Genomic DNA, 19,510 nt, shown 5'->3' with positions numbered 1-19,510 from the left:
TGGGAATTGAACAATGAGATCGCTTGGACACAGGAAGGGGACCATCACACACTGGGTCCTATTGTGGGGAGGGGGTAGGGGATAGGGATAGCTTTAGGAGATATACCTAATGTAAATGACGAGTTAATGTGTGCAGCACACCAACATGGCACATGTGTACACATGTAAGAAACCTGCACATTGTGCACATGTACCCTAGAACTTAAAGTATAATAAATATATATATATATATATTCTCTTAGGTTTAGAGAGAAAAAAGCTTATTAACTATTAATTAAATAATATAAGTAAATGCATTCAAATCCTCTATTCATCATTATTATTATTTAATTGATCTGAGAAAAAATTGACTAGTATATGAAAATCACTAAATTTTTTTTGTTATTTTCTTACAGTTCTAATAGTTTTTGCTTTATATATTTTCAATCTGTATTAGACCATCATATTCTTATTGGGAAAGATGTCTTTTCTCAATGATTCATTTTAATTATATCAGATTCCTATGATCTTAATAAATATTTTTCACTCAAAAAACAATCACAAGATTATGCAGATGAATCTTCATATTCATTCCGTCAATGAAATATAATACTAGTTTCAATGTCTTTTTTCCAAAAGCCTAATTTTCAAGTGAAAGCTTTAGATCTTTGAAAGTAATAGAATTAAAGATAAAGATGGAAAGATAAATAATTCATTTCAGCAGTTTTCTGAGAAATACCACATTTTCCAAAATACATATATTTTATAAGAAATGGTTTCTCTTTAGGCTATTAGAATATCAATCTTCTACAATAGGCCAATTTTCAAAGCACTAGGCCTACGTTCACTTAATCAGTCTCATGAAGCAAAACTTGAATTAAGATATTCCATTTAATTTAGTCCACATATTTATCAAGCAAAGAAACTATCAAACAAATACTCTTTCTTGCCGAAGTTCTTGGGATTTCCACGGTGCTTAATGTGTATTTTTTTCAATTGTGAGATCAAACAACACACATCTTGAGCCATTGTATATGTTACCTGGGTAAAAAAACTAAATTAATCTTTTCAAATATCTAATGGAATCCCAGGCATAGTGATTTATTAAAATATTAAATTAAATTTTAAGAGAAAATTAATCACTAATAATGAAATGAGTTGATTTTCTAAGAAAAGTAAGTATGTAATTAAGGAATCATTAGCAGACTCAAAACCATTACAACATTTAAAAGCAATCAACATTACAATTCTTAGGGTGTGTTTTAAATTCCTCATAACCTAAACATATACATTCATTCATTATTCACTTGCCATGATCAACAATGAAAGATGAGTTAGAAAAACCAGAGGCTTTAATTCAAAAATGACAATCTTTGGTACTGCAGCAAGGAAATAACTAGCTGGTGAAATTAATGACTCCATCTGGCTTTATCTCGGCAATGTTCTGATATACATGCAATGAACAACTTCACATTGTTTGATGTTGTTAATTCTTTACAGCCATCTCTATGGCTGGTCATAATACATAAGGTCAATCCGAAATGATCATATTATGAAACATAAATCACTTCACATGCCTTATCTGGAAAATGTGCTTGTACTTACTTGCACCATCTCAAGTTCCAAGAGCCAAAAATATATACATGCTCATGAAGGAGAATTTCCTTTCTGATTTTAGAACAGTCTGAAAATGGGGTGAAAAAATGAAAAAGAAGGGGGAGCTTACAAATAACAAAAATGTATATCCCAAATGAAAATTAGAATTTCTATGGAACGAGTAGCAGTAACAATAGTAGACAAAAGATAGAATGTAGATGTTAAGAAGATGTCTACAAGGGAAGCACAAGACTCCAAAGGCTCTTGCTACTAAAACATAGACTCAAGGTTTACCATCTGTAATATTCTGCTGCCAAGTACATCTATGCCACTCGTACTGTCTAAAATGAGGATATATATTAAGAAATCACCAAAAAGGACTGCATAGCAGAAACTTTTCTGATATCAAGGGATCAACCTAACTACAATTATATACAGGTGCCAATTTCCTCTGGAGTAAACTAGCACACTGGGCCTCATGTACCAGTTAGATAATCCAAACCAGCCCTTATTGCATAACTTATCTAAAATATTGGACTCTACATTTTGGCTCTGCAGAACTGAGAGAAGAAATGTATAAATAGGATAGTGATATTGCCTTTGTCTATGGGAATTCTTGAGTCTAATAAAAAAAGTCTGGGAAAAATCTAACTCCATGATTACACTTGGGCACATAGGTGATTAATATGAATGAAGTAACAACCATAAATACAATCATAACCACAAGAACAACAGTAATTCAAATTTTTTCACTTCACAGATGTTCTTAGAATGCTTTATTGGTATCTTGCAGGTGCTGTCCCCAAGCCTCAGGTGTCATTGCATAATCTCAGTTGATGCAAAGGCAAACACCACACTCTCCTCTGTTCAATGTCTGCCATCCCTGTCTTTCTGGCCTCTGACTCTTCCCTATACTACTATCTGTGCACTTGAGATCTTCACTGACATAGCTGGGCTCTGTATTTATTGATAAGAATATCTCCTTTCTCTTAGACTAGGCATGACCAAAAGGTTAATCTGGGTTCAAAGATCAATGACAATGACCACTCAGTTTTCATTCAAGATCAATTTTATTTATTGTACAAACAAACATGGGTTACATTCCAGACAAACAGATATAAGTGAGTAGACGTATGCCCTGGTGCCTCCTTGGCTCTTCACAGGATGCAAAACAAATCCTGCCAGCAGGAAGTGGCAGTTTGCAGAGGTGGCAGGTGGCAGAGGTGGCTGGTTGTTCTTTGAGCTGGCTTGGACTTGTCTGGCATGCACAGGCCCTGGCACAGCAAAACATTCAGGGAATAAGAGTGTTGCACAAAAGATTTTACCAACTTTGTCACATTAAGCAGCATTCAAGGATTTGCTGACCACCACTTAAGCAAATTTTGTGTTATGCTATAGCAGTGAACTTACTTGTTCTATTTCTAAACAAAACATTGGGTTCACACACAGGCCTGGACAAAGCTTCCCACTTCTGGACTATTTACTGATCTTCTTATTCTCAAAGAAAGCAAGATGAATGATGTGTCATACCATGGCTATGGCGTGTGACTCTTCTAGACCTGGATAGTTGGTGTCCCAATATTTAACTGATTTTGAGGGGGACTGAAAATATGCCATCAGTTCTTCCTTCTATCATCCCCATCGCTACCATACACATAATGACATAATCATGTCACAGTATGTCCTCAGAATCACTATTTCTAGCTGAGTGTATACTAAGGCTTTATATCTAGGTCAGTCCATTGTACCTGTGTCTCCTCTACACCCTCCTTCACCATGCCTACCTTGAGGAATTCAGCAAGTGATCATTCACACAAGTTAAGGATTTTAGCTTTCTCTGCCATAAAGATTATTGCTAAAATACATACCATACAACAAACCAACCCATTTCCCACAAATCTTATTGTCTGACTTCTCGCAGAATACATAATGACTTTTATTGTGTCTCTTCCTTCCGTGTTTCTCTTTCCTAACTGAACTTTGTTCTTTATCCAGGCCTTCTTCCAATCCTGACACATTTTAAAACCTTTAGCATTTCTGCCTATAATATTCGGGTGTTCTTCTTTTCCTATCTTTACTTAATAAGTCCCACACAAATATTTTCCCCATAATCACAATGTTTTCTTTTCCCTTTGCTCAAGAACTGAGTTATGAGCTCCAAATGAGGTCTGAAAAAATTTGGATAAACTCTACATTGGCTAAGTTTTTGTCATTTGCACTGCTAATAAAGATGACAATTCAACATGCTGAAGACAACTTCCTCCCTCATAAAGGGGCTAACACAGAGGGCAATACTGTTCATGCTTCTGATTCTTGATCACAAGAATTGCTTTAGGCAATTACAATAATGTCTCCTCTGACACATATTATTATTCAAGTGAGACAGAGAAAGAAGATGTCCTATGTCACACAGCCAGGTGGTGACAGCTGACGTAGCATCAGCACACTGTGTTCCCTCTAATTTCTTCATTCATCTCTAGGTGGCAGTAAATCTGGTCCTGAATACTGACTTTGACACTCTGCTTTCTCCACATCCTTCCTGTCACTTCCTTTGAGACTACTTCAGATTCTTCCCTTAGCTTCTATTTCTCCATTTGTAAAATTGGGTTGATGAGGATATCTTCCTTCAGTAGCTTTGACAATAAAAATGGGATCATCACGCATCCTCCTTAGCCCCATGAGTAAGCTCCCAGTAAGTGAGGTTGCCATCATTATTGTATATTTAAGGTGATCTACCCATTTGAAAAACCCTAGTCACAGAGCCTCAGTTGCTTTTCTTTTTGGGTGAATGATCACTTGCTGAATTCATCAAGCAAGCTCTTTAACATTTACCTTCCTTTATTATGCTGGAGCATTTCTAATGTAGGAGGCTTTTGTAGCTTCTCACTATGACTGCTTTGTTTGTTCAAAACTTATACAGGCTGAGTATCCTTTATCTGAAATGCTTGGGTCAGAAGTGTTTTGAGTTTCAACTGTTTTCAGATTTTGAAATATTTGCTTATATGTAACGAGATATCTTGGGAATGGGACCCACGTCTAAACACAAAATTCATTTACGTTTCATACACACTTAGCCATATACATATAACCTGAAGGTAATCTTTAAACAATATTTTAAATACTTTTATGCATGAAACTAAGTTTTGAATGTGTTTTGACTGTGACCCATCACATGAGGTAAGATGTGTGGAATTTTCCACTTGTGGCATCATGTCAGCACTCAGAACATTTTGGATTTTGGAGAATTTCAGATTTTGGATTCTCAGAGTAGGTGTGTTCAATTTGTATATATGGGTCAGATTCAGTTGTCTCCTTTAATCCTTGGCTGAAGGAAGCACTAAATTTGGGGCCTCAATCTCCCATATGCAGTGACACTCTCAAAGCCATTGACTCAGCTTCTCACCTGAGTTTCCTTCCAGTAAGCCACAGATAGAAGTCATAGATGATGGCAGGGGCCTGGTGGCTGATGGCATTCCAGTACTGGGTTGTGAAGTTGCTGGTGGTGAAATCAGCATATGGCCTCCTAAAAGCTCTCTCAAATGGAATTGGAATTTCAAAGGTTGGCAAGACCTGGAATCCTGGGGAAAAAAAGAGAGAGAGTGCTAGAGGAGAATAGGAGGATATAAACCATCATAGTGGAAGGTATTTGTAATGGGTCACAGCAATAAAGACAAAGGATTTGCTGTGTAGAGTCAAGAATCAATTTCTGAGAACAATATAAACATTTTTATGCTAAGCAAGTGGTTATCTGCAAAATGAAACAATGTGAATGGGTTAAGAATTGGATCCTCTATTTGAAACATCTACTCTAAAACAAATTCCTGGGGAAACGCACGTAGTCAATATAAGGGGGTACTGTTCAGAAAAAACATAAATCTGCATTTAATTCTAAGGTTATCTAGTCTATTCTGAAAGCCCCAAGGCAGAGGCTAGAAACTTTATTTCCCTGGCTGGACCATTACTTTCAGAACCATTTAGAAAGTTTCTTAACATTTTATTTCAATCTTTATTAAAAGTTTAACTAAAAAATTCTAAAGGCAATATTTTCTTGTGTTAGTTTACTTTCAATATTTCTCTGGGAATATGGCAGACTCAGTTGTCCACTCTGCTATCCAGGGTTTTATTCATAATAGTGTCTTTTTATAGAGTAAGCTTAATTAAGAACTTTTTACATACATTTGTGAATTCAGTAGTTCTTTCAAAAAGATACTCATTTGAATTCAATTTTATTTAAGGTATGTAGGTTTTTGCAAAGCATATGCCTAAGCTCATTATTCAATTATGATGTCAGTTATTACAGTAATATGATTATTGCCCTACTTTAAAAATGCCAGCTAAAAATCTATCTGAAAAATATAGCTCCTCTTCAGAGAAGATTCTCAAGAATCATCTGGTCCATAGGGATTTATACTTTAAAAAGATGGTGGTAAATTAAAAAGTTATGTACAGGTTGATAGCATAAGAGATTCTGATCTCCACACTGACATTCTGATCTATATATCCATATACTTGTTCAACATTTCCAACTGGAGGTGTAATAGACATTCACATTTAACAGCTCTAAAGTGGGCCTCCTGATACACCCACTACTAATGACCCCCTTCCCAATGCGTACACAAACTTGCTGTTTCACCAATCTTCTACCTCTGACCAAATGGTAATTCAATTTGTTTAGTAGTTCAGCCAAAAACTTTGGGGTTATCCTTGATTCTTCTCTTTAACAACCCACACACAATTGAACAAAATCTATCAGCTCTCTGTTTGAAAAATACCCAGAATCATAATTTCCACCTGCTATCTCTCTGATCAAAACCACTACTGTAGCCTGGAATGTTGCAATACTGTCCGAAGTGGTCTCTGCCACTACCCCTGTATCCCCAGTCGGACCTCCATGTAGCCGCCAGAGTGATTCTTCTAAAATGTAACTCAGAGTATATTACAGGAACTTCTCCATTCAGAGCCCTTCAATGGAATCTCTTCTCATTTAGAGGCAAAGCCATGGTCTGCAAGGCCTTGCACTCTCTGCATCCTCTCTCTCTGCCCACCACTCTGACTTCATCTCTTACCGCTCTCCCTCTCAGTGCTTCTGCTGTGGCCATACTGGCCTCCTTGCTGTCCTTGAATATGATTGAAGAACTTTAGCACTTACTGTTTCTTCAACTTGGAATATTTCATCCACATGTCCTTCTGATTTGCCCTCTCATTTATTTCAGGTCTCTACTAAGAAGACACTTTATCGGAGAGACTTTCTTTGGCCATCACATATCAAATAGCAGCCTTCCCACAACACTATTTACTTCTTTAATCTCCTTTATTTTTCTGCACTCAACCATATCTGATGTATATTTCTCCTAAGATTTAAATACCAGAACGAAATTTTGTGTGCATTGTTTGAACTTATACAGTACCTTAAAGAGTGGCTGACTCAGTGACTAATAAACAGTTTTTGACTAAATGAACGAATAAATATCTCAGCAACATACAATTACTTTCCTTTTCCTAAATCTATGTCAATCCTTCCTTTAGTCATTTCAAATATATTTATTTAGCATTTAACACTTGCCAGGCACTGTGGTAGATGCTGAGGTAAAAAAAATTACATATGACATATTCCTTGTCTTTAAAGAATTGGCAATCTGGTGGGAGATGTGGACAATTCATGATTACAATACTTTGCCTGAGTATTCTGCTAGAGGCCAGGACAGTAAGCTCTGGAGGAATACAAAAGAAGCATCTAGCTCTGTCTGGGTGCCAGGAAGGGGAGGGGTGGGGCTGGGTTAGGAAGGCTTTCTGAGAAAGCTGTCCATATGGTGATCGCAGGCGTTTACAAAAATGTTCACTGTTCTAACCACTGTACGAAGCACTTTATCTCCCTACATTCTCCGAAGAGCTCCCTAGAATAGAATAATTATTATTCTCATTCACAGATAAAAAAATTGATATACAGGAAGAAACTGAGAGACTTTTTCAAACTGATACAACTAATAAGCAGTGGAGTCTACTGAATGGTGGGACGCATCTCAGCATATAACAGCTATGTGAGCACGGATTTCTGTTTAGTGATACATCCTCAGCACCAAGAATAATGCCTATTTAATGAATACAGGAGTGAGTGAATGAGCTAGGATTTGAATCCAAGTCTATCAGATCCCAAAGCCCAAGACTTTTAACCATGAAGCTACCGTCTTTCTGATGTGACGGACAAGTAGAAACTCATGCACATGTAGAAAATGTAATTTGGCAATTGAAAACTGCACTCTACATCCTCATAGGTCAAAGAAGAAATTCAAATGAAAACTGTTTAAGGATTAGAGAATAATGATAACATAAACATTATACAATAAAATGTGTGGGATACAGCCAAAGTGGCATTTGAGGGAAATACAAGCCATGAATGCATGTATTAGACAAGCCGAATATTTGTGGGCTATATTTCTAAGTTAAAGAGAAGAAAAACATAATCAAAGAAAACAGGAGGAAGGGGAAAAAAGAGATAAGGCAATACATCTATGCAACAGAAAACACAGCAGCGTAATAAAGAGTCAATAGGCTGGGCTCAGTGGCTCATGCCTGTAATCCCAGCACTTTTGGAGACCGAGGCGGGTGGATCACCTGAGGTCGGGAGTTCGAGACCAGCCTGACTAACATGGAGAAACCCCATCTCTACTAAAAACACAAAATTAGCCAGGCGTGGTGGCGCATGTCTGTAATCCCAGCTACTCTACTCAGGAGGTTGAGGCAGGCGAACTGCTTGAACCCAGGAGGCAAGGTTGTGGTGAGCCAAGATCATGCCATTGTACTCCAACCTGGGCAACAAGAGCGAGACTCCATCAAAAAAGAAAAGAAAGAGAAGAGAAGAGAAGAGAAGAGAAGAGAAGAGAAGAGAAGTCAATAAAGCCAGAAGAAGTTGGTCCTTTGAAAAAAAGAAATAAAGTAGACCCTTTAGAGACTAGCTAAGAAAAGATAAGATACACAAATATTATGAATTAAAACAGAAGCATAATTACAGATACAGTTTAGGACAAAAATATTAATATAATATGAAAACAATGTAAATACATTTTAAAACAGATAAAATCTTAGAAAAAGAGACAAATATAACTAAAACTGATTCCAGCAGAAAATGAAGCCTGCAAAATTCTTTAACTATTAAAGACACTGAAGCAATAAAAAATGTTCTCACCAAAAATTATAAATCCAGATAATTTAAAGGTGCTTTTCCCAAGTTTTGGAGAAACAGATTACTCCACTATTACACTTTCACTCCACTAAGCATGAAAACTGTTTAAGGATTAGAGAATAATGAGAATAATTAAGATTAGAGAATAATAAGCATTTTCAGAGAATAGAAAAAACAAGGGAACTATATGATTAGCAAATTGAATTAAACAAAATATAAAAAAAGATAATACGGCATGACCAAGTTGGGTTTATCCTAAAAATGGCAGGAGAGTTTAATATTTGAAGTCTTCTGCTTAAAATTAGCAACAAGACAACAATATGCACTATTGCCATTTGTATTCACCATTATAGTAGAAGTTCAACAAGAAGGCTGGGCGTGGTGGCTCACGCCTGTAATCCCAGCACTTTGAGAGGCCAAGGCAGGCAGATCATGAGATCAGGAGATCGAGACCATCCTGGCTAACACGGTGAAACCCTGTCTCTACTAAAAATACAAAAAATTAGCCAGGTGTGGTGGCAGACGCCTGTAGTCCCAGCTACTCAGGAGGCTGAGGCAGGAGAATGGCGTGAATGAACCCAGGAGGCAGAGCTTGCATTGAGCTGAGATGGTGCCATCAACAAGAAAAATAAAGACCTAAGGCTTGAAAAAATTGGGATAATACTAGTATTTTTGCAGATTAAGTAACTGTCTACATAGGAAATCAAGAGGAAATTTTATACAATTTCTAGCAATAAGTTTAGCAAGATAGCTGAATATAAGGTCAATATACAAAAATCAATTGCATTTGACATCATCCACAAACAATTAAAAAATATATTTTTACAAAAGACATTTAAATTAGTAAAAAAAAAAAAAAAAAAAAAAAAAAGCATCAATTACCTAGGCCCTAGGTATAAATCTGATAAAAGATGCTTAAGACCTATATGCAGGAGATTAAAAACTCTTCTTAAGGGACACTAAAGGAGACAATTCTATGGAGAGATAGCCCATGTTCACCCACCCAGCTATCACTCCTTGTAATATCACCTGAGACTATATATGCTCAACCTCCTGTTAACATGGCTACTGCTCCTAGTAGGAAGCATTTTTATCCCTCCTAAGAGTCCCCGATAGGAAACACAAATGAGTTTAATTTGAATGCAACATCAAATTAATTAGTAATAGCTTCCAGAAATGCTGTGTTAGAAGGGAATCCAGAACAGAGCCTTGGCACAGGGATAACCAATGTCATATCAGCCTACAATGTTTGCTATAGGTGTGAGAAACTGTAGAGCCACAGTGTCCAGCTGTCCTGCAATAGAACTCTCAGTGTGGTACCATGGCTTCCCATTGGAATATGAAGAGCCAGTGTCATCTATGTAACAGGGACAGAAGGGATGTGTTCGCAGGTACTAAGAAATCCTACAGAATAGCAAAATTCCCTATTTTTATCTTCTACCATCATTAGATGTTTAAGTTGTACTCAAATTGATTTCCATGGTTTTTGTACATTGAACAGATTAAATCCCTTACCTTCAGACAAATTAATCATTTGTATAGTACAGGGTTTCTCAAAGAGCATTTCCCCAAGTATCAAGAATCATCTAGATGCTTATTAAAAATATAGTTTCCTCAGCATCACCCAAGACCTTGGTCCCAGGGTCTAAGGAATCTGGATGTTGTTTTATTCTCCCATAGTGATTCCTATTCACTTTTACAAATCACTAGTAGAGTAGTTAATGCACACCCAAGAGAGGCAAGTTGCATAAATTAATGGTCAGTATTACAGACGCAATCAGGAAGGAATAAGATCACTCGACTTTTCTAAATCCCATTGGTCACTGATCATGTCACATTCTCAGTGATGTATCAAGAAGGGAAGGGGTGTGTACAGGACCCACTGCCCCAGCAGGGAGGAGTATTTCAGCATTTTATCACTGAGATTCTTTATAACTGCCAACTTTTGCTTTATTTCATCACTGTTTTTTTAAAATCTTTATAACCAATGGACCCCCTACTGCTTACAATCATGTATGTGTTCCCAATGACTCCTTTCCTTGGTAACCACAGTACCTTCTAGTTAATTACCACAGATTTACAATTTCTCATTATTTTGTCTCTTTATGTACTTTCTGTCTTTCTCCCCATGTAGGCTCTAAGCTCCATGACACACTTTGTCTATTTTTTCTCTGTGTCAGACACTAGTAATTATGCAGATACATGGCTAAAGTACTTACCCATTTTGCCCCAATTGCAGGGATTGAGGTTACCAGATGTACAGTGGTAGACTAACATTGACTTAGGTCTGGAAAATGAAATAAAAATTAAATAAATACAACAGAATGGAAAACTAATGAAAGAAAAATAAGGGAGACAGAGTTGTTTCCATAATTCATCTGATTAAGGCAACCTATGCAAGAAGGCTTCTGTATTTTTTTCTTTCTTTGGGTTAATAAGCAAACTGGAAGAAGACTAGCAAAAGGCTGTGTGTGGGGGGGTGCGTGTGTGTGTGAAAGACATGTGTTAAATAGGAGTGACATATTATGAAGCACATATGTGTGAGTTCACATAAGAAAAATTTAATTCTGTTTACCACTTACTAACGCAGCCAAATGTATGAACAACCTGTTTTTCTTTTTTTCCTTTGTACCAGGAAACTTCCCCACACATAGCGATTGAACACTTTTGGCATTAACCAGAGTTCAACTAAAAAAAAATATTCTCTCATTTCATCCAGTTCTATCTCCTTTGCCCTAAAAAAGAAAGCTGAATGTTAAACTACCAATAGAAAGAAAAGCCTTTTGGTTATCAAGAATTTTATGGTTAAGTGATTTAAATGTTTTATTACTTTGTGAGTAGCCAAGTACTAAACTAAACAACTCAACATATATATGATGGCATATTAGGAACTCTATAAAATATTGAAATGAACACCCTCTCACATTTGGGGTCTTATACAATGAAATGCCTATATTTGGAAAATGTGCCTAATAGATGAACCCTCCCTCTCATGAAATCTTTGAAAGCCCACTTGAGCATCCACACCTGTGAGCTGCAGCACACCATCCTCCAGCTAGCGGGAGATTGATGGCTGTATCAACCGGAATTGGAATTTAGTCTGCCACAGCCATTGGAGTAGTTTTTATGGCCAGAAGAAACCCTTTCCCAGCCTGCACAGGAAAAAGAACATAAAATGTGAAACCAGGTCTTAAGTAACAGCTGGGGCTAAAGTATGTATCATCAAACTGATTATACTAGTGCAATAAGTGAAGACAGCTAACATCGATCCATCGCTTACCAGGTTCCTACACTAAGTCTGACTTCGTCAGCCTATCCTAGCTTCTCAGCCAAGGTCACCTTCAGCATTTTCTTGAACTACTAGTGTTCCTCACGTTCCTTTAGGGAATAAAATTCCTCATATTTGTGAGAGGTTAATAAACTTAGTTAATTACCAAACACCAAGAATACACCTTCACATTTTAAAAATTAATTAATAAGACACATTAAGAATTAAGGTTACACAAATTTCCCATTAATGTTTACCATTTCCTTGATGATTTTGTTTTCTGCTAGGGTTTATTAACCCACAAGCAATAGTAGGCACTAAAAGTTTAAGAAATTTTATTTGAAAAAAAATTAATTGGTGAAATTCCACAATTAATAAGACAAAAACTTTTTTGGCTTAGAAAAATGGTCTTATTATTTACTTTTTATTCAGAATCTCAGTTCACCTCACAGATCACTAATGTTATATAGATACAGGAGTTGGGAATTATTTACGTTAATAATTTGTTGAGTTTATGAAGTTGATTCTTTCTGCTTTGCATGTTTCCCACTTTGATTTGAAATGATTAACACTTTCTTACCTTACTCAATTCTCTTTTCTTATAACTAGCTCCCCTTCTTTTGGACGTAAGAAACCAATTTAGAACATTTTAAAAAATGTAAATAAATATGCATCTTTGCATATAATGAAAACTGCTTTGGGATCGTGTTAAAATAATGATGTTCTAAGTCACCACACATTCACCCCAACTGAACTTTTTTAGGAGAAAGAGTTGAAGGCAGGTGGGAAACAGAAAGAAAGGGGCTGCTGGAAAAATCTGAAGTTCGAAGGAAGGTCTTTGTCACTATCATAATTCATTGTTTTATATTTGTATTTTAATTCATGTTGAATCTAGCTCTGGGAGGAAGAGAGACAGAGTCTGAAGCGCAGTTCGAATCCCTAATAAGATTTAAACTCATTTAGATCACTGATTTCCTACTCACTGTACAAAAAAGTAAAGTGGTGCTTAGGCCCTAAATGCCTCAGTGTGAGCTGTGAACCCCACAGCTCTACCGGATCCATCTGGACTTCAGGGAGATGCGCACTGAGGGCTGTTTACCTAGAGGAGCCACGTTTCTCCTTGTAAGACATTATTGAAAAGGCGTTGCTGGCACATGTGTACCCATGTAACAAACCTGCACGTTGTACACATGTACCCTAGAACTTATAGTAATAATAATAAAAGAAAAGGCCTTGCCTATATTCACTGGTGTTTGTATTTGAAAAATTTGCTCCAATATTGGTAGTTCTCTTTCTTGTATTCATTAAGAATTTTTGATGTATACCTGCTTTCCATACACACACGTAAACTCGTATGTGTTAATAACGAATTTAATAATCTTTGAAGATATTATTTTTACTGCATCCTCAATTCACTGCACTAATTCACGCAATTATAAACTGCAGAAAGGAGGAAATACCCCCATCTTGCGATAAACAAAGCAAAATCCTTGGCAGAACCATGCCCCCCTGCCCGCGCCCCGACCAGCCCACCCGGGCAGCCACTCACCGGTGTGCGTCGTCCTAGCTCCCGGCCATGTGGCCAAGTGAATCCATCCTGCCGTCCGTCTCCACTTTCGCCAGCCCGTACCGTGAGCACCGCCTGCAGGAGGGCTGACCCCGCACAAGGGGCACCCACTACTACCTCAACACGTGGCGTGCGGGACTTCATTCGGTCCACAGGGCTGGACGGCCTGGGGCCGAGGACACCCCGAAGCCCCCGCGACCCCGCCGTCTGCGTCCTGCTACCCAAACACTGCACGCAGCTGCCCTATGGCACCCCCGTGAATGGCCTGGTGTGGGTCCCAGCCGCTGCGACGGGAGCTGGACCGGCCGCGGATGGCCCGCCGGTTTCTTTTCTTTTCTTTTTTGATGGAACCTTGCTCTGTCGCCCAGGCTGGAGTGCAGTGGCGTGATCTCCGCTCACTGCAAGCTCCGCCTCCTGGGTTCACGCCATTCGCCTGCCTCAGCCTCCCAAGTAGCTGGGACTACAGGCGCCCGCCACCTCGCCCGGCTAGTGTGTGTGTGTGTGTGTGTGTGTGTGTGTGTGTTTACGGTGTGTGTGTGTGTTTTTACGGTGTGTGTGCCTTTTTTTTTTTTTTTTTTTTTTTTTTTTTTAACGGTTTCACCGCGTTAGCCAGGATGGTCTCGATCTCCCGACCCCGTGATCCGCCCGCCTCGGCCTCCCAAAGTGCTAGGATTACAGGCCTGAGCCACCGCGCCCAGCCTGCTAAACCGCTTTCTACTGGCGCTGCCGAGCCGCGTGGTTAAGGCCCGGCCCCCTGAAGCGGACAGCGGCGGCCAGGGCGGCGCACCCGGGTTCACCCATGGACCTCGCGGCCTCAAACACGAGGGCGCCCAGGGCCGGCGGCTTCATGCATGCGAAGTCCCGGGTCCCTCCCGCCGCCCCCGACACCCGCCCCTCAGCCCCTACTGGCCCGCGCCCCTCCTGCCCGCTGCCCTTCCGTGGCGCTGGCTTAGGACACCCAACCCGGCCTTTATGAGGCGCCCCCCAGCTCCCAGCTCCCCAACCCCCACCCCCGTCCGTTTTCGGTAGCTTTGGCGCCGCCGCCACAGTCCTGGGCCTAGGCCTGGCACCCCCAGTCGCCCGCGGTCTCCTCGTGGTGGCGCCGGCGTCCCGGCTGGAGCTGCTGGAGGCCAAGCCCAGGAGTGGCGGCCGCTCCTGGCCTGGGAAAGGCACCACCATGTATGCCTGTGCGGCTAGGGCAAGCCCCACAGCAAGAGATCTCACCCCAAGGCACATCCGCGCAGCACACAAGTGACAAGCCGAACCACTGCCACTGGGATGGATGCAGCGGGAAGCTGCTCACTCAGACAAGCTATGGCTCTGCCACCCCAAGCACAGGGGCCACTGGCCATTTCAGGGCCACTGGTGCCACCGCGCCTTCTCGCGCTCCGCCCACCTTGCCCTGTACAGGAAGGGGCACATGCAGCCCAGACGCCCCCGCCCACCTGCGCAAGGCCCCCTCCCAAACTGTGACCGGTATTTATTGCACCCAGAGAAGCGGGCAGGGCACAGTGTGGCTACAGAGGGTCTGAAGACGACGCCACCGCCCCAGCCCCCATCTGTGACTGAAGGCCAGGTGGGAAAAGACCACTATTCGCCTTGACGAGTTCTGTTTCTCAAAATGGTGCAATAATTAAGTGGCATCTTCCCTCCCACCCCACCAGGTCATAAGGCTTGATGTCCTATGAGAAATAAGGGCCTTAATTGGTACTGTCTGCAACATTTTTTATAATATTGTACAAAACTGTGATAAATATTGCATTACTGTATATAGAGCGGCAGGTGGGCATTTTTTGGGCTACTTGCTTCATTTTTATAAGACTTTTGCTGGTTTTATTTTTAAGTTTAAAATAGTTTAAAAAAAAAAGAAAAAAGAAAAATCCTTAATTCTCAAAGACTTTTCAAAATAGAACTCTTAAATAGTAATTGATAGTGCTTTACCTGTTTTCCTGATAAAAAATTCTAAAAGAATAAAAATAATTTCATCCTGCCTTCATATTATAACCAGAATAGTTGAAATAATATGCTTCAATTGATAGTAAAGTAGCATTTACGTTTTTGGATCAATGAAGCTAAGCCAGCACTAAGAATTCTGTTACTATTCCTCCACTACATTTCAGAGTTATTTCTTCATCCCTATACATACCGCAATAATGAGTCGGCTAGGTCCATTTAGATTATCAACCCAACCCTAAAAGAAAGAAGATTTCCATTGGTTACACATTTTAGAAAATTGTTGTTATCTTGGAACATCTGCAGTCTAATCTCAATAAATTTCAAACAAGGGCACTGAGACCCCAGCTAATAGAACTATCTAATTCAGTATTATTAAGATCCCAAAGATCAATGGCAAAGCATTGGCTATTTTGTGAACTTTGTCCAATAATTAAAATTTGGCCAGGATTGTTGTTCATAGCAGGAGCCATGAATGGTTTTGCAGCATTTTGTGACATCTTGAGGGCTACGGTGGACCTTGTCCTTATATCATGATCTGCTAAGCAATTCACCAACCATACTTCTCCACCTCAGTCCTGATTTTAGCCTCCTTAGGAGAACATTGAAAACATGATTGGTAATAATGTGTGTTGACTTGCTTAAAGATGTTACAGGAAAGATTATGCTTAAGAGTAGTTAGAGGGAAATGTCTTTTTGAGTTTGTTTCCTAAGCCCCAAGCCATTCAGCTGACCTTATTATGTCTCTTTACCTTACAGTATAAAAGTTGAAATGTGTATAATGGGAGACAAGAGATATGGGAGGAGAAGATGAAGGGACTAATATTAATTGAGCCTTTTCAGTAGGGACCCGCCTTTTACTAGAGTCTGAGCACTCCTCTCCTCATACATTGTCTCATTAAACCAACTATCCAAAGTAGTATCTGTCCTGTTTTATGGAAAGAACAACTCAAAAATGTCGCATTGCCAGTAAGTGGTGGAGCTGGAATTTATCTGCCCCCAAAGCTTCACAGACCTGCTTTGAAGAAGACAGTATAATTCAAAGTACTTTCAGAAGGACACAGCAGTATACTGAGGTTAAAAAAAATTACTATTCCCAAACTGAGATCCTTCTGTGAGCTTTGTAACTCTTGTTTACCCTGGCAGTTAGTTGCAATACTATCAAGTTGGCCATCAAGAACATTCTGGTCTGTTTAAGCTATAGTGGGAAAGCCAAGATATAAAAACATCACCCATGGGAATTTTGAGACTAGAGTAGTTAGAAGCTAATTTAAGATCTCCATCCAACTCTAAGATAGTCAGGGTAACTGCCAGAAAGAGCCTCATGATCCCAAAGTGGGATTTTGCCCTAGTATAATGGGTTCATATTTGATTGGCTGCATTTAGCTATAAATCCTGAGGAGAAGAAGAAAGACATCAGAAAATAATTGGGCTAGAAAAACCTTAGTTTGAAAGCAAAACACAGAATCCAGGTAAGTGGGCTTACTGGGAAAGGCTTATGCCACGTTGCTCCCACAATGGAGGGCCTTATGATGGCGATGGTTAGACTCCTGCTCTCCTGCTGCACCACCATTTCTCCCAAGGCCTTGGTGTAGGTGTAAGTATTGGGCCAATCTCCGATCCGCTTGGGTGTGATCTCGTCAATAACAGCGTTGTCTGTACATAAAAGGTAGTCAGAGTAAAATGAATTCTAGCAACATGTGTTAGACAATAGACCAAAAGGAAAATGTGAGACACAGTCAAACAAAACTTCCACCTTTTAGCCATGGTTCTGGAATTCAGAACAGTCACATGATACCAAGTTTGAGTGCATACCTGCTTAAAGCATACATGAGCTCTTTTCACTGCTAAGCCCAATCTTATCAGTCAAATCCTGTACCCTCCCATCCAGACAGGTAGGTAGATAGATGGATAGAATCAATAGCAATGCCACTTTATTACTACTACTAGTGTAGGGCTATTAGTACTACTTTATTAGTACTACTTTAGTGCTACTTTTACTTTACCAGTACTGATTATTCTGTAGTAGTACTAATTTGAGGTAATTACATACAACCTCTTTACTTCCTCTCCAACAAGCTCATAAGTACATTCATTGCACACATTTTTGAGTTCCAGTCATTCTCCCAGCAGTGTGCTGGATGCTGTGTTCAGGGAGTTTGAGGCTCTCATCCAAGGTGTTTCAGTGGCAGCCCTGTTCAGTATTGTCCCATAGAAACCCAGTGCAGTGATCCTGAAGACTTTAGCTTTACATTTTAAAAATTTCATTCAAGGCAAATCAAATCAAAGTGACTACTTTTGGCAGACTGACGATCTGTTTTACCAATACTATGTAATGCATTTTGAAGGTCTGTTTAGAGCCTGTGATAATAACTTGGTAATTATTTCCAGAGATTTTCAACGAATTCTGAAGTCTGTCAAGTGGGGTGATTATAGCACTCTGAAACAGCTTGAAAATCATGAATATTGAATACTCCTACTTACAAGATGACATGTATCATGAATAACTGAGTTACCATAGCATCAGCCTAATCTTTCTTAAAAATGTGTCAGAACCAGCTGGGCACAGTGGCTCACACCTGTAATCCCAGCACTTTGGGAGGCCACGGCGGGCAGATCATGAGGTCAGGAGATTGAGACCATTCTAGCCAACGTGGTGAAACCCCGTCTCTACTAAAAACACAAAAATTAGCTGGGCATGGTGGTGTGTGCCCATAATCCCAGCTATTCAGGAGGCTGAGGCAGGAGAATCACTTGAACCAGGGAGCAGAGGTTGCAGTGAGCTGAGATTGTGCCACTGCACTCCAGCCTGGTGACAGAGCAAGACTCCATCTCAAAAAAAAAAGTCAGAACCATTTGATTGATAACCCCAAAATCTATCTACAGCTCTCTAAGAGAGCAAAAAAATTATTGTCAATTAAATATGTAACATTTATTCTAGCTCAGATCTATGTGGTTAAATTATTAATATAACATAGCTTTTTAAAAATTAAGCTGTTGGAATATGCTAGTGTGATTTTGCTGATCAATGTGGTACATTTATTTCTATTTTATACAACAGAACATAACTATACTATTTTGATTGTAGAAAATCTTCAGTGTTACCACCTTGCTGACATGACAAATTTTTGAACAACTAACATGTTCATGAGGTTAAGACTTATTCAGAATCACAACTCTCAGTATTAATCCTCATTTGATCCTGGGGGAGAACTTGGGCATTGACCATTATGTTTCCATTTTTCTTGCTTTGCTTCTGAGTGTTGAGTGTGTTCTGGATACTCAAATGCCTTTTCATTTAAATTGAATAGAGAAAGATTGAGAGGTTCTAGAATTAAAAACAACTTAAACTACAGAGAAATATCAAGGATATTTTAATTATATGGTCACCTAGTGGCTGGGAAAGAGTGTAGGATGCTGCAGACACCTCTCCATCTTCACAATAATCCTACCTCATTCCATTTCTGGGTCAACAGTGGATTGACTGACCTAAGACTATTTTCCCTCAACTGCAAAAATAGAGAGTTTATAAAAACCAGGTCTTGAGGGAATACAGCTTCATTTCAATACAGCTGTAAAGAAAAAATTCCTAGAAAACATCAGAGCCCAACAATGTGCTGGGATTGTATGTCACATGGCTAGTATCGGTTGCTGTCATTAATGTTGGGGTACATGGAAAGGATAATACTTGCAGGAATGGGAGCCTCATAAAGCTTAGTGAGTTTGCTTGTATTAGAAAATGTTGGGGTTTTTTTTGTTGTTGTTCTTGTTGTTTGTTGTTTGTTGTTGTTGTTGTTGCTGTTTTGAAACGAGGCCTCACTCTTGTCACCCAGGCTGGAGTGCAGTGGTGAAATCTCATCTCACTGCAATCTCCACTTCCCAGGTTCAAGCAATTCTCCTGCCTCAGCCTCCTGAGTAGCTGGGATTACAGGCGACCACCAGCACACCGGGCTAATTTTTGTACTTT

At 39.5% G+C, this 19,510-nt stretch overlaps 1 long non-coding RNA gene across 1 annotated transcript; it reads right to left on the bottom strand.

Annotated features, from left to right (window-relative positions):
* Positions 1-2,676: 2,676 nt before the first annotated feature.
* LOC106996120 (uncharacterized) lies at positions 2,677-12,319 on the bottom strand. Its single transcript, XR_013398495.1, has 4 exons — positions 11,783-12,319; positions 10,975-11,042; positions 4,979-5,153; positions 2,677-2,849 (listed from the first exon to the last, which is right to left on the bottom strand). It is a non-coding gene; the product is annotated as an uncharacterized LOC106996120 (long non-coding RNA).
* Positions 12,320-19,510: the final 7,191 nt, after the last annotated feature.

The sequence above is a fragment of the Macaca mulatta genome, chromosome 9 (assembly GCF_049350105.2).
Source record: "Macaca mulatta isolate MMU2019108-1 chromosome 9, T2T-MMU8v2.0, whole genome shotgun sequence".
In the NCBI taxonomy this organism is placed as follows: Eukaryota; Metazoa; Chordata; class Mammalia; order Primates; family Cercopithecidae; genus Macaca; species Macaca mulatta.
Note: the sequence above shows the minus strand (reverse complement) of the source record. Positions and strands in the feature narration are given on the sequence as shown.